This window comes from Periplaneta americana, chromosome 16, assembly GCF_040183065.1.
Source record: "Periplaneta americana isolate PAMFEO1 chromosome 16, P.americana_PAMFEO1_priV1, whole genome shotgun sequence".
Classification (NCBI taxonomy): domain Eukaryota; kingdom Metazoa; phylum Arthropoda; class Insecta; order Blattodea; family Blattidae; genus Periplaneta; species Periplaneta americana.
In genome coordinates, this window is record NC_091132.1 from 41,590,252 (window position 1) to 41,606,852 (window position 16,601).

Genomic DNA, 16,601 nt, shown 5'->3' on the forward strand with positions numbered 1-16,601 from the left:
ACATAGAATTGCTCCATATCCATATGAAGACGCATCCGTATAAATCTGAAAAGGTAGGCTGTCGTTAGGCCTTTCCAACAGAATTGAGTCGGCAAAAAGCAGTTTCGTTCGATCGAATGCTTCCTGCTCTGCCGACCCCCACCTGAAGGGTGCATCCTTCTTCAACAATGCTCTGAGTGGGGCTACATGCTTAGCATAATTGACGAGAAACCGATTCTGGTATTGTAGGATACCTAGATATCTACGAACCTGTTTCCGGTTTCGCGGCGGCGGGATCCTCGCAATGCTCTGAATTCTCTCTTGGTCCGGTCTAATTCCGTCAGACGAAATTACGTAACCCAGGAAAACTGTCTCAGCTTTAAAAAATGCTGTTTTCCCCAGCTTGACTGTCATACCAGCCTCTCTCAATTTAGTAAGTACAAAATCAATATCCCTAATATGCCTATCCACATTATTGCCATATATAAGAAAATCGTCAATGTACTGTGCCAGAAAACCTTTCGTTGAATCACCAAAAATTATGTCAAGTGCCCTTAGTAGCGCAGATCCAGAACTCGCGATGCCGAATGGGCATCGGGTATACTGATAAACTTTCCCGTTATGTAGGAACGCTGTGAATTTTCTCGAGTCCTCGTCCAGCGGAATCTGCCAATACGAACTGGTCAAGTCCAAACTAGTGAATATAGAACAGTCACTGATACGGCCTAACAAAGTGTCCACTGACTCCGTCCTGAAATTATCTTTAACTGAAAACGAGTTAACGTGTCGGGCATCGATCGTTACTCTTAAGCTTCCATTGGGCTTCCTAACCCAGCACAATGCATTTACGTAAGGCGAGTCCGATACTTCTATAACTCCGTCTTTTAACATATCATTTATGACTTCGTCTGCCTGATCCCTTAAAGATAGGGGGATGGGTCTACATTTATGCCGAAATTCCTCCATTCCTACCACCTTAATTTTGTGTGTATACACTCTACACAGACCCGGCGCGTCTGAAAAGACATTTAAATGGCTACCTACAACATCCATTAAGCGTTTTCTTTCACACTCACTCAGGCCGTGTGCCTGGTTAACTTTATCTCTCACTATTTCGAAAGTACCTGTCTTCCTATTGTTATACGCGTCTACCTGTCTAAGATCGCCCGGCGAAATCTCATTACAATATTTGGCCCTACCGCTAATGAGATTACGTCCTATTTGTCTCGCCTGGACTAATTCGCCGATACATAACTCGCATTCTCCGCAGCCTACTTGACACACTCCCCTAGTTACCTCGTTACCTTCCCACGGATTAACCTCTATAATTACATTCTTACAAATTTTGAGGTGCTCTACAAAAAATAACTCTTCCTGTAATTCTATCTCTCCCGCGGTTCTCTCATCTAACTCAGCTCGAGCGTTATTGCTACTGAATGGGACATGGCCTACACTGCCGTTACCTGCCGTAACCCCTAGTCTGTTTTCCCTGAAATCTAATAGCGCGTGCCATTCATAAAAGCTTTCTACTCCAATAATGATGTCGGTAGTCAACCTTTGTATCACAAGAAAAATAGCATTTAATTTCACGTCTCCGCACTCTAACTCGAACCATACTTGATATTTTACCTTTTCCTTCTTCTTACTTAGGGCGCCCGCACAGTACAGTGAACATATGGGTAACGTTTGCAGTTTTATTCCTGAATCCCTAACCTTTTGAAAAAATTCCAAGCTGCATACATTATTTGTGGAGCCCGAGTCCAACAACACACAACACTTTGTCCCAAATATTTTAGCATCTATATAAGGCAATACATAAGTCCCATTATTTTCTAACTCTGGGTTAGTAATCTCGCTCTGTCTCTTCACGCTTACCGCGTTGGTGGATTCTTTTGACAGTGGCTTACTGCACTTAGCTACAGAAATCTCCGAACCCTTGAGACTTCTGTCTAGCAGTTTCCCGAGTGCGATGCAGTCGGTTCCACTGCTACCTCGTCTCTATTTCTACAATTTATAGGCTCCCGGCCCATATTCATTCTGACCGGACTTTGCTGACGTCCGTTCATGTCTCTATTCCTGCTTTGTCCCACGTTACACTGTGTAGGTGGCCTATTGCACCCTTGTGAGGCCATTTCTTGTAGGACGTCTCGCCTATCTCTCTCCTGCTCCTGTCTCCTCCAATCACCTCGATTTTGCGGTCCCCTGCTAAAATTAGGCTGCCAGAATCCCTGTCTGTAATTTCTGTTCCTAAGCCAGTGTGGTTGGGTTCTAAGCCTATTATTTCCATTTTCTTGTCTTCCCGTGTACCATCGTATGTGGTTAACCCTACGCACGGGACCAACACCTCCTCTATCGTTTCTCATCCTGTTATGACTACTCTGGTTGTACCTAATATTATTGTAAGGGCCCCCAAAGGGCGGGTCAATCCTTCTTTCCCTGTTGGGACTATTCCCTCCGTTCTGACCATTATGGTACCGACTATGTGCATTGTTGGGGCTCCTGTCACCACCCCAGTTACTCTGATTTTGGGCTCCTGTCCTTGGGGATGAAAAGGCCGTACTTGCCCCCTTCCCCGCTTTCTGGTCGGTGGGGCTTGAACCCTTTCCTTTGCCATGTTCATAATCTGCCTGTCCACTACATTCATAGTGCGTGGCGTCCGAACCATCCAGCGCAGTCAATAAATCTATTGTTTCCCCGAAGTCTCGGGGCCCTGCTACGATCAGATTATATCTTATGTTCTCGGGATACTGCGAAATCACAGTTTGGATCAGCTCTGAATCCGGTATTGGCGGATTGAGGCTTTTCCCTTTCTTAACAATTTCAAGAAAATAATCTATCATAGAGACGCCTCTTCCCGCGTCAAACCTGCTCTGATTAATTTCCTTCCTAATTCTTTGTTGTTGTCTTTGTCCCCAGTATCTCTCCGAAAATTTTTCTCTGAATTCCTCATAAGTGACATTATCCCCTAGGGCCACTAGCGCCCAGTTGAGTGGTCGGCTCTTTAGGCTCTTTCGTACGACAGTCATTTTTAAGTCATCCGGCACCCCTCTTACTCTAAAGTACGTTTCTAGCTCACTTATGTAGTTATGTGGGTTTGAAAATTCAACCTCATCAAAAATAGGGTAACCAATATCATTCAAAATGTGAGTGGGGTACTGGGGACGGCCTAAATATGCCTTGTCGTTTACATTTATCAACTCACTACGCACATCATCCCGCGAGGTCTGACATTCCTCACCAACACTATTGTTAACATGTCTTACATTTATGTTGCTACCTGATGCCGGGCTCTCACTTGCGCCCTCTTGTCTAGAAACTGCACGGTCCGAGCTGCTATGTCCGCTTAACTTTGCGGGACTACCCCCATTTAGTACGTCGTTCATTGAGTTTAGTTTACTTCTTAATTCTTCCAAACATTCGTTATCCGCCCTTTCTTTATTCTTTATGGCTCGCTTGAGACCGTCCACTTCCTGATCCATCTCACCTATTTTCTCTTCCACCGAATTCTGAATTTCCCGAACCTTTTCCACTATCGTTTCCTCCACAGCTGATTTTAGATCGCTATTCTCTCTGGTAGCGCTATCTCTAACTCTAACTTCTAAATCCTTCATACTTTCTGACATCCTATCCATAGCTATCTTCAATTGGTTCTCCATTCCGATCCCATTCTCGGTTAATTTCCCCTCTAGCTTCTCTATTTTGTCCTCCATCTTGTTTCCTCTTTCCGCTAATTTTGCAATATGATCTCTAATCTCTCTCGAACTTTCCCCCAATCTATTTTCCATTTGTTTTATTTGTTCTCTACTTTCCCTCAGAATCTGCTCTCTACTTTCCCTTGAGTCATTTTCTAATTTAGTTTCCATTTGTTTTATTTGTTCTTTACTTTCCCTCAGAATCTGCTCTCTACTTTCCCTTGAGTTATTCTCTAATTTAGTTTCCATTTGTTTTATTTGTTCTCTACTTTCCCTTGAATTGTTGTCTAATTTATTTTCCATGAATTGTCTCATCTGCTCCCATAACTGTTCTAGCGTCATTTCCCCTTTGCCACTGTCTCTACTCTGTTGCTTTTCCACCGTTCGCTCTCCCTCTATTTCTTGTCCTGCGTTATTCTCGACCTCCTCCCTAATTTCCATAATTTCCTCGTCCTTCCTTTGCTCCATGGTTCCCTTGTTTCTATTTCCTCGTCTTTCTCGTATTTTCCTAGCTACCTTACTCCTATGGCTACGTAGTATCATCTATATGCTACTCTGTCATCTATCCGACGCTTGCTTTCCCAATAATAATCTAACTAGGCCTGTATTTGCACTCTACTCACTTCCAACAAATTACGCAATACACTTATTTCACTTTCCCCCAAAATATCACACACAAAAAAATACATATATATATATACCCAAAATATCACACCAGAAATTGAAACATATACACTTTATAATTATTCCCCCAAAATATCATATACTGTACATATATATATATACACATTTATTCATCTTCCCGCATACTTGCCACTGCCTCTCCGAGTTGCCTTCTCTGGTGGTCTCCGTGTGGCCTTCACTGGTGGTCTCCGTGATGTCGCGATGACTTGGTTCTATTCCCGCCTTCCAGCGTCGTTCCTCGGCTATGCAGGGCTGAAATGCTCCGTCCGGTCCTCCGCGTTGTTTGGTGCTGTGTTCGCACCCGGGGCCGGTCACTGGAACAGCTGTCTTCCTTCGAGCCCCACGTTGGAAAGCGCCATTTGTGGTAGGGGTCGTTGTTGAGGCCCCACGTTGGGCGCCATTTGTGGGTGGTGTCGTTATTGGGTTCCCACGTTGGACGCCATTTGAGGGTGAGTGGTTATTGTGACCACACGTTGGGCGCCATTAGAGGGTGGGTGCGTCTCGATGTTGCGTGAGATTCACTCAGGGTAGCCGAGGTACGGTTGTGGTGTAGGTTGATGTCGGGAATAATACCAAGCCGGCTACTTAAATAAAAGGCAGCGTAAACTTCAAAACTATAAGTTTATTGTCGTATCCACTTGGTAAACCCTAGAATATGTATTTCCGGCTGACATATAATTCAATCGTTGGTCGCCTTTTGTATCGACTCTATGGCGGCTCTGAATAAGCTCTATCCGATACTACAAATTCAATACTCTGTCCAGTACACTATGACACGAAGCGAAATAGTAGTCCTGTCGACACCAAACGAAGTAGTTATTCTGCCCTGAATGTAGGGCCGCCGACACGATGTAAAGTTGTTTTGATGATCTCCGCTCCGAAGCGGAATAGTAGTCGTCGTCTCCGCTCCCCGTCACCCTTATTTATAAAAACCTATCCTACGCTAAAACTAACTATTCTATTGGTTAAAAACTACGTCACTAACTGGCCTAAAATCTATTCCCTATTGGTCCAAAGTGACCTCATAAGCTGGACCAAGATCTCTTCTTATTGGGCGCGAAATATGTCATCTCTAAATTTAGACTTTGGATTTCCCATAACCTCAAATTAGTTTGTATATCTCACAAGAATACCCGTTCTTTGGAAAACCCAAGCTTGGCAGTATCTTTCCCACGGGTCTAGTCCGACTCCGGCTTTTATGCTTCATCGAGTCTATACGAAACCCCGCTCAAGGTGGCCCTAAATCTGTCCGATGCTGACAAGTGACGAAATACCTGTGTGAGGAAGCTAATTCTAACGAAGTCGCCAGAACATCCCCGCGAATACATGTAATAAAAATATGGAGATATCATTTCGCTAATAAATCGGTCTCTCCCTCTCCTAATTACTGCTTCAAATATGCTGTGAGGAATAAAACTGTAAATGTTTTATTTTAAATTGGGTTAGTTTTGAATATCGATGAGGGTGGGAGGGAATACTTTCTGCACAGTTTAACATTTTCGTCACCAGGTGCGCTGCTAAATGCATGGAGTAATTACTCTTTTCGCTACTTGGTGCGCTGCTAGATGTAATAACGCCCCTCCCAGAAATAGATGGCAGCAAGATCAATTTCTACAACAACGCCTCTAGTATGTGTTACGGGAAACTCATTAAGTTTCGCATCCTATTATATATTTATCCATGGTAACGCTTTGAGTTTATCCTCACAAGTTATATAATTAGGCATTATTATTGATCAATATTTAAAATGGGACAGGCATATCTCCTTCCTGTGTAACAGATTGCGTAAAACAATCCACAAATTTTCAATTCTACGTTCTTATTTACCTGTTTATGTTCTGCGTACTGTGTACTTAGCTCTGATTCAATCAATAATTCAGTATGGTTTATTAGGTTGGGGAGGAATGTTAAAATCAACTCTCCCTTTAAATTTGCTACAAAAAAGTATTATCAAAACTTGTTTATATAAACCTTTTGATTACTCAACGAAATTAATTTTTCAGGAAATTAGTGTATCTAATCTTGAACAAATTTATAAACAAACATTGCTGATTTACTTCCATAAAAATCACAATAAATTTAAATTTGATCCTCATGAATACCATACGAGATAAAACTACAGTTTCATTCTAAACACCTCCAAATGCCACACAGCTGCTGGATTAAAACACAGCAGAAATTTTGGACACAGAATATATAATACATTAATTAGAGCTTACCCTGAACTAAGTATACTGAACACACATGGATTTAAGAGACAAATTAGATTAATTATTTAATTGTTTTGTCTTTCCTTAAGCTATATGAGTTTAAAATTGTGATCTAATACTTGTGTAATTTGTGTTTTCTATATTTGTATATGTCATTACATGGTCTGTATTTTACTATATATTAATATTATTGTGCTGAATTAACACTCTTCAATTTTATATAACTAGACTGAACTGTGCCCGAGCACGAGCTTCTACTCTTTCGGGATGCAATGCCTAATGTAGTGTAAACCTTGTGTATTAAATAAATAAATTTGAAACCTTCAGGGGGGAAAAACAAACAAAAAAGAAGCTGGTAATAGATCATAAGGAGAGATTCGAAAAATCTAAATACGTTTTTTCTCTAACATCCACCGTTTTAGAGAAAATCGTTATGTTTCTATGAAGCATTTGGCAACATCACGGCTACTGCAATAACTCTAAGCAAGCGCGGCCTGCACTCCTTACCTTCCTATTCTCCAATTAACTGTTCAGATTATTTTCACCTTTCTGCTTGTAAAGCAATCAGCCATTTCTCTCGGGCTATTACCGCAATAGAGCGCTGCAAACATTGGGCAAAGAGTATTTGTTTCCTGCTTAACGGTGCCTCATCGAAGGAAAAGTGTAATAAAAGTTTTGTTACATTTAACATGTAGAATCACATCGTAAATTATGATCCATCGGTCCCTTTCCACTCTGTATAATCATTTCTTACATGAAATATAAACATTTTCTTATTAAAATACATTAAAGGAAATATGTCACAGTTATATGAACACTTTATAAGTTTATTGAAGATGTTATTCAGATATGTTTCGGAGAATGCTTCTCCATCTTCAGTGATAAGTTATATCGACGAAGTGGAATGTATTTTATCGACTTCATGAACACTGTGTTATTGACCAGATATGTGTATTTTATCATTTTCTTATTAATATACTGAAGGTAGTTGATTTTAAATTATATTGCTATCTGAATAATTTCGAGGGAAAAATTGTTCCGGGGCCGGGCATCGAACCCGGGACCTTTGGTTTAACGTACCAACGCTCTACCAACTGAGCTTCCCGGGAACTCTACCCGACACCGATCCAATTTTTCCCTCTATATCCACAGACCTCAAAGTGGGCTGACAACCGTCAAGCAACCAACTTCGAGTGCACACTAACTCCGTGTGATTTACATTGTGGTTTTCTGTTAACGAACAGTGACGTGTATTATGCAAATCAAGATTTCAGGTATAACTCCCTGTAAAGTTGATTGAATAATTTCGAGGGAAAAATGGTCCCGGGGCCGGGCATCGAGCCCGGGACCTTTGGTTTAACGTAACAACGCTCTACCAACTGAGCTACCCGGGAACTCTACCCGACACCGATCCAGTTGGTTGCTTGACGGTTGTCAGCCCACTTTGAGGTATGTGGATATAGAGGGAAGAATTGGATCGGTGTCGGGTAGAGTTCCCGGGTAGCTCAGTTGGTAGAGCGTTGGTACGTTAAACCAAAGGTCCCGGGTTCGATACCCGGCCCCGGAACAATTTTTCCCTTGAAATTATTCAAATCAACTTTATAGGGAGTTATACCTGAAATCTTGATTTGCAATATTGCTATCTATTTGTTACTCTGTAATTTGGCATTTATAGCTACATTTTACATCTTTTGGTTATGATATCTGTACTTATCTATTTTTCATTTATTTTTATTTTGTATTTTTAATTTACATCTGTATCTGTGTCTTTTATTTAGATAGTATCTATTTGTTTGTTCTTTTTTCATTTTGCATTTATAATTTGTATTTACACTTGTATCTTGCATTTGTATCTGTTTTATCTATTTTTTCATGTTATCTCCAATTTTATGTTTTGAGCAAATATCTGTACTGTCTATTGTAATTGGGGCTTTGCCTTGTTATAGACATAAATAAATAAATAAATAATATATTCATATTACATAGGCCTATTAAATACAAGCGAAAATGAGATTGTGTTATTAAGCACAGTTCACAACCAACTCAGCATTTCTCTGGACAACTGGAAAAAAATGAACATGATGTATGTAATTCACAATGAGTTGATGATTAATTAAGCCACGAAACAAACCAGGTTTTATGCAAGTCTAAATTAAAATTAGTCAGTATGTGATTATGATTAAGCGTCGTAAATTACAACGACCCTTGATTGTGGTCCATAGGAGTTGGAGCAGTAATTAGAAGCAATTAATCAACACGTTAAATGGCCATGTGAATATTTTGCAACTTTTGATGACGCGGATTAAAGAGAGGGTTCTGCTCGAAGTGGTTTATTTTAGTCAACACGTTGTTAGATCGTGGGGATCAAGTGTGGAGACTGCTTGGACAGTCGCTTCGGGAATATTAGCATTGAATAGCGGGCCTTCGAGAAATATTTTGTGGTTGAGCTCGTAACCAAGAGACGAGACCGCGCCCAATGTCACGGAGTCAGACTGAAAAGTCTCGTAGTCTTGGCAACAGAAATAAAGGAAATAGTCGGCTTCTTAGCTTGGCAGTAAACAAGTCGTGCTGGTCACACAGTTTGTATACTTTTCAAGAAAGGAATTGAATTTTCCTCCATTTCGTTGGTTATGTACCTACTATTGGTAGATATACTCTGGTTGACATCCAGCGAGAGTGGAAGTCAAAGCGAAGGATAAAGAATGAAAACAAATAAATTTTAAAAAGGAGGGTAAAATAACTACACCATGTCCCTCTTAGAGGGATCGAGAAATGTGATAATTTCAAGTGTAAATAATGGTGTATTAACATACCTTTTCACATAACTTGATGTAAAAACTCTCGATGTGTGCGCCTTGAGTTGCCCTGCAGACATCTAAACGGTATTCAACCTCCCGCCAATTGTTCTGTAGCATTTGTGGAGTCACTAGCGCAGCTGCATTTGTGATGCGTTGTCTCAGTTCCTCCAAAGTGTTAGCTCTGCCTCTTTGGTACACAGTATCCTTCACAAAGCCTCAGAAATAAAAATCCAAGAGGGTCAAATCGGGTGACCTGGTTGGCCAGGCAATGAATGGGTCCTCGTCTTCCGATCCACCTATCCATGTACGACGAACGCGGCGTTGTACTCGCGTAACAGATTTTTCTTCTGCTAGCCGTGGCACACACTGAACTTTCTGTTGTGGTATCCACATGTTGACCATGGCGTGTTCTCCTACAAAATGGCTCCAGGCTTGTTTTAGAAACAAACAAATGAAAGTTACGCATGCAGATGTTTTCAGACTTTGTTTTGTAAACTTGGACAGTTTCTCTATCTTGTCAAATGTAAATCTCAACGATATCTTTATCTGGTTTTAAGTGGTAAGTATTTATTTCTCGATCCCTCTAAGCGGTACACGGTGTATAAAGAAAGAAAGAAAGAAAGAAAGAAAGAAAGAAAGAAAGAAAGAAAGAAAGAAAGAAAGAAAGAAATAGACAACGAAACATGAGCAAAAGGATGAGTAATATACCTACAATATTTACTACCTCTCACCTAAAAAATAAGACTATTTTTCAACATAAGCTCTTTGCACTGTAAGACACTTCTCTCATCTCTGTTCCAGTAGTATTATACCTTTTTGAAAAAGCCGTGGGCCTACTAATATCTGCGAAGGAATCTTCATAGCCATCATGACTTGCAAGCAAACATTCTCATGAGGGGAGATAAAAGAGTTATTTTTTTCCTTCCACCATGTTAATAATGTCAAAACAAGTGCTTATAAAAATTTTTGGCCACTCGAGCGCAATTACGAGGGCCCCCACAAGGTAAGTCCCTGGGGCCGTTTACAGAAAGGAAACACAATTTCATGGAAAGACTTATTGGAACAGATACAGCAATTGTAGAGCTATTTTTCAACACATTCCCCATTGGAAATGAGACATTTGTCATACCGTGGGATAAACAGAGAGGCGCAGACGGCTGTCACACACTGGTCTCGATTCCAGGCAACAGACTTGTACGACACAGGGATACAAAACTTGATCCCACGGTCTAACAAATGTATAATTTCCGGTGAAGGATATGTTGAAAATACTTCAACAATATCTGTATCTGTTCCAATAAATCTTTCTATGAAATTATTTTCTTTCTGTAAACTGCTCCAGGGAAACTTACTTTCTGGGGATGCCCTCGTAATTGCGCTCTAATGGCCAAAATTTATATAAGCACTTGTTTTGACATTATTAACGTGGCGGAAGAAAAAATTAACTTTTTTAACTGCCCCCATGATAATGCTTGTTTGTCAGTAATTTTTCCCAAACTTTTCCTGTCTATACCCAGACCTTTGCAACCTTGCACTTGACAGTAAGTTGTTGCTTTCGTTGACAACACTCCCTATGAAAAAGTTGAACACTGTGCGGTAGTCTTCTGAACTAATCATAACGTAGCATTTTCTATCGGCTGCTGTTGCTGTGCGGAGCGATGTTCTGTTGTCGATTTGCTACACGATGTATTACATGGTGATACTGTCATGTGTATAATTTGTGTATCTTATAATTTATAAAGTTATAAATAATTTGTAGCATTGATGTGAAAGGAAATGGTATAACGACGGATGAGACTTTCACTTGATATTTTGATCACCAGTACACATTTTCTTAAAAGTAATAATTTATTTTGACAAATAAAATATCCATAGATACTCCACAGTCTAGTATATACAGTCACGAAGCTTGAGTTGTGAGGGTGCTGGGAACAATAGACTGTGCAGCTACTATTTCGCATTGTCTGTAATGAGGCGATATTAGCGATCCTGGTGGTTAGCAACTATATATGGATGCATATTTAGTATGTACTGAGCTTCGTGACTGTATATACTTTTTTTTTAAACATGGCGCTACAGCCCGTGAAGGGCCTAGACCGACCAGCCGGCTGCTGGTCTCACGTCCACATGCCGAAGCAGAGGTGGACGATCATACAACCAGAATGGAGGTATCGTGTGGTTAGCACGATTATCCCTCCAGCCGGACTGTATATACTAGACTGTGGATACACTGTATAAAATGTAATGTTTCAAAATTGCCACACTGCATAAAATATTACATGATTTTATGTTTCAAAATTGCCACCCAAATTGTGTTGGATGACTCTGAGATAAGTAAGAACATCACCATCTTCTTTATAATCAGGGTATCGTTCTCCGATTCTACTAATCCTTCTATCTAAATCCTAAATTTGTCCAATAAAGCATTAATAAATTATTAAATGTAATCGGTGACAAGAACACCAGTGACTAAAGTGTAATCAGTGGCCAGAACGCCGGTGACTAAAATGTAATCGATGACAAGAAGGCATAATGACGACGTATGCGGTGAAGAGAATTCCTAGATCCTGAGAAAACAGTTTCATAATCCAATGCCAAACTCGAAGACTCACCCGGTAGTTTGGACCTTCCTGTAAGCCCAAAAAAACTGAATCAAGAGTGAAAGAGGAGGGTTAAGTAACAGAGCGAACCGAAGATGGATTCCTCAGTCAAGAGACAAACTGAATGTCTGAAACACATACTGATTATTATTCACACACTAATGCGTCAGATACAACCAGAGTGAAATGGGACGTTTTCTATTTGTGACAGAGATAAATTCTAACGAAGTCAATTGTGTTTCTTCATTAACTGTGCCGACAGTCACTAGTGGGTAAATGGCGAAAAGCTCTCAAAGCATATCTGAATGGAGGACGATTGTTCTCGTATAATAAAGATAAGGCGCAACTGCTGGCGCAGGTAATACGGGAAGACGGCGTCGGCCGCTGTCTCCTCTCATAAATGCTATCCGCCAGGTTTACATTTTAACTCGGTAAGATTACATTTAGTCATTACCAGCAGCAAAACTGTTGCCCGTCCAATGATAAAGTTTACTTCTAGTAACTGACACATATCCACGCCTTTATACTCGTATTATGAAGACAGTATGAGTGAAACGTGGACTACGAAGAACAAAATAAAGATTCACTGAAGAACAAATTTTTAACTTTCGTCTTGCACCCAAATAGAAATAGGTGAATATTACTAGTATATGTGCCCTAAATCTGAATTTAAAATCAAAATTTCCCCATAACGTACCATATTCCGGGGAAAATGATTTGAATTTTTTAAGAAAAAAAAAAAACTTCTCTTTTTTTATTTTTCACTGCTACTGGTAAAATAACAATACACTAGGGGTTCAAAATTCCTCATAATACTTTAGAAATATGCACTGGATACAAAAAATGATGTCACATAGTTTAAAACACAGCAACAATAAACAAATATTTCATGCGTATAATGAGAAAAATCTCGGAATTTGAACTTACATTTAAAAGACTTTTCTGGATGGCTAACTAGACCCGGAACTGTCTTTTACAAGGAAGCAACAATAGTCTGCATGCATGCTGGATGGTGATCTTTCTTTATATCGCCTTTCCATTTCAGATATTTCTTGATGAAATCTTTTCCCATGCTCGTCGCTTACCGCTCTAAATTCAGGAGGAAAGAAATCCAAATGAATATGTAAAAAGTGTATTTTGAGAGACATATTACACTCCATTTTCTCATATGCACTTGATATGTTTTCCACAAGTTCTATGTAGTTGTCTGTCCTAGAATTTCCAAGGAAATTTGAGCAAACATCTTTGAAAGCGCGCCATGCCATTTTTTCTGTAACGGAAAGTTTTTCCTCAAACAAAGAGACAGCCATAACTTTGTGAATTTAAGGACCGATGGATCTGGCTTTCAGGAAAAGCTCCCTGTGAAACAGACTTGAATAATTTACAGAAAAAAAAATTTCCGGAGCCGGGTATCGATTCCAGGACCCTTCGCTTAGCGCAAGAATGTTCTACCGGCTCTACTAAGCGAAGGGTCCCGGGATCGATAACCAGCACCGGAACAATTTTTCTCTTGAAATCATTTTAGTCTGCTTCAAAGGGAGTCTTACCTGAAAGCCAGATTTGCATAATATATACCTACGTCACTGTAGGTAGGTCAACAGAAAACTACAATTCAAGTTCCACAGAGTTTGTGTGCACTCATAGTTGGGTTTCTGACGCCTTGTCAGCCCACTTGATATGTGTAGATACAAAGGGAAACATTGAGACGGTGTCGGATGTAGTTCCTGGGAAGCTCAGTCGGTAGAGCATTCGTCTGCTAAGCGAAAGATCCCGGGATCGATACCCGGTCCCGGAACAATTTTTCCCTTGAAATTATTCAAGACTGATTCACAGAGAGCCTTACCAGAAAGCCATATTTGCATAATATATACGTCATTGTAGGTACGTTAACAGAAAACCACAATTCAAGTCGCACAGAGTTTGTGTGCACTCAAAGTTGGGTTTCTGGTGCCTTGTCAGCCTACTTGAGTTGTATGGATACAAAGGGAAAAATTGAGACGGTGTTGGGTGTAATTCCTGGGTAGCTCAGTCGGTAAAGCATTCGTGCGCTAAGGGAAGAGTCCCGGGATCGATACCCGGCCCCGGAACAATTTTCCCTCTGAAATTTATTCAATTATATATTTTTACATGAAGAACTGCACACAGGTTTGGAGAAACATATTTTGAAATTGTGAGGCGTGCATATAAGCAAGTGTCATTGTTTGGGCGCTCGCTGTAAATAACAGGTAAACTTAATCGCGAAAACGTGCTACAATTTACTGGAAGACGATTCAGAGGTCGGCCGTGTGAGAGACTCAGGCCATTGACGGGCCTAGCAATAGACTAAATAGCCACATGCTACTCGTAAAAAATTATTTGTTGATAGCGTTACGCGTTCCTGCACCGAGATAGACTGTGTCTACAGTAAATTATGTAATACATGGCGACAACGCCGAAGACGTAATCTTATGTACACAGTGTGACTTGAATTGGCTTCATTGTGGACAGATGTCTTCCGTATTACTTGTGTATTTCATAACATTCCAGCAACTCTCCACAGTTCGTCATCTCATCTGTAAATAGAATAAACTTATGTGAGGAGGAAAGTGAAAATACCTCTTGTTGCAAATTTAAGATTTAGAGTTTATGTTATTTTCAAATTCAGCATTAAATTATGAAAAATTTGATACCAAATTTAGATTTCTAACTAAAAATGAGTGAATTATGGCAGTTTGAATATTTGTTACGGAAATGAGATGCTTTGAGAAAACAAGCTTTGAAGTTTTACATTGTCACCATCAATATAATTTCGCATATTTAAGAAACTTTTAAATGGATATGAGCTTGAACAGGACAAACTAAGCTATAATAATCGACAAAATACCGACATTTCTAGATTTTCGACCCTAACCATCCATTTTGATTGTACTGAAAATTTTATTTCTCCGACAAGAGGACCCTTTTCGCTTTCCGCCTCACATAATATGTAGTTGGTCTCATAACAGTTAAGACGTAGTAACAGCGAAATGCAATTACGACGGCCCAGTTCAAAAGGTAAGCAACTCAAAATTTAATGTTTTCAGAAACCTGAATTTTAAAGATTCATGTTGCTGTGAAAATTCAAATTCACCCCAAAATTCCACTCATCCTGATTTTAAATTTTTTTAAACATGCGCGTATTGTTCGCATATATATATATATATATATATATATATATATATATATATATATATATATATATATACTGTATTGTCTGCCTCTTTAGGTTAACACATCTGCCACTGGTGTCAAACCATATCAGCTTTGAGTTCAACAACAGCCAAAAGATTCTTTCATAAACGTATCGTGGTTCAAGGCGTTTTGTGAAAGAAAAGGAAGAAGGAAGTCACTGATAGCACGTAACAGTAGTTATTCTTCTTTATAATGGGACATGTGTAGAGCATGAGAACCTCCTGCTAACAAGAGCGCTCATCCGCCTTGCAGGGGTGTGTAAACGATAACTCAAGTTACCAGCGCAGGGCTTTGCTCGGGTATGGATTCGAATACCGCTTGGACTGATTACAATAATTATCTCTGTTAAGGACACTGGGTAGTTGGAGGGCTGTAAGCGTTTATAAATCAGTAAAGTTTTTTAATCATCTTTATTTTTAATACTACTGAATACAATTAAATGAAACTCTGCGGCAATTTAAAGCAATGTTCATTTAATAAATGCAGTCATTTTTTTACTGGTTTACTATGAAAAATATTTTTTCAGAGGCTGAATTCTGATTTTTGTTGCAGTTTTCACTCATTTATGTTCACTTTCCTCAGATACTGTTTGATCCCTGACTATCAGGTTCGGCCCAAAACTTTATAATAAAATTACAAACCATTTTTCAAATTTGAAATACAGTATTTTAAAATTGAACCTTTTAAAAAAGAAATTTATAAAATTATTCATGATATATAATAGTATCAAATGTGTGTAATTTTTTACCTTTTTATTTCTATCGACTATATTCATGTTTTTATTGAATATCACTGACTTCTGTCTGATTATCAATTTATATTAAATTTGTTTTTTCTCTCTTTTTATCTTTCTTATTTTTTTTGATCTTGTGTGTTATTTATCGGTTTGAATTAAGTTAATTACTGTATTAATAAACTGTCTTTGTAAATTTTATGTTATATTATTGGCTAAGACCATACCGTACACGAGCGTGGCTCTTACGGTAGTGACTAGACAAATTTTGTGTTACAAATTTAATTTGTACTCACTTTGCTAGCTAAAATGAGTAAGCAAATATTTTGCAGTAAACTTTTCTGGCAATTTTCATCTAACATTTGATTTAATAGACACATATTACTTCAAGAAAAAATATCTTGTTCAGGAGTCGTTAATATCTTGTTATGAAAATTACAATTTTAAAGTAAAATTTTGGTGAGTGTATGGGACCGGTACCCATCCAGCATCGTGATGCACGACCGTTACGAAAGCCAGCTGTAACGGCTGGTAGATCATGTTAATCACACAATACCTACATTCTGGTTGGATGATCGTCCACCTCTGCTTCTGCATGTGAACGTGAGGCAGCAGCCAGCTAGTCGGTCTGCGTCCTTGATGGGCTGTAATCCCACGGATTATTATATCAACAGTACTGTAGTTGGGCCACTTGT

The 16,601-nt window shown here is 39.4% G+C and overlaps 1 protein-coding gene and 1 non-coding gene across 2 annotated transcripts in view; both read left to right on the top strand.

Annotated features, from left to right (window-relative positions):
- LOC138692288 (uncharacterized) overlaps positions 1-16,601 on the top strand; it is a 646,074-nt gene that overhangs the window by 186,826 nt on the left and 442,647 nt on the right. The gene's annotated exons all lie outside the window — the stretch shown is intronic.
- Positions 8,060-8,132, top strand: TRNAN-GUU (transfer RNA asparagine (anticodon GUU)). Its single transcript has one exon. It is a non-coding gene; the product is annotated as a tRNA-Asn (tRNA).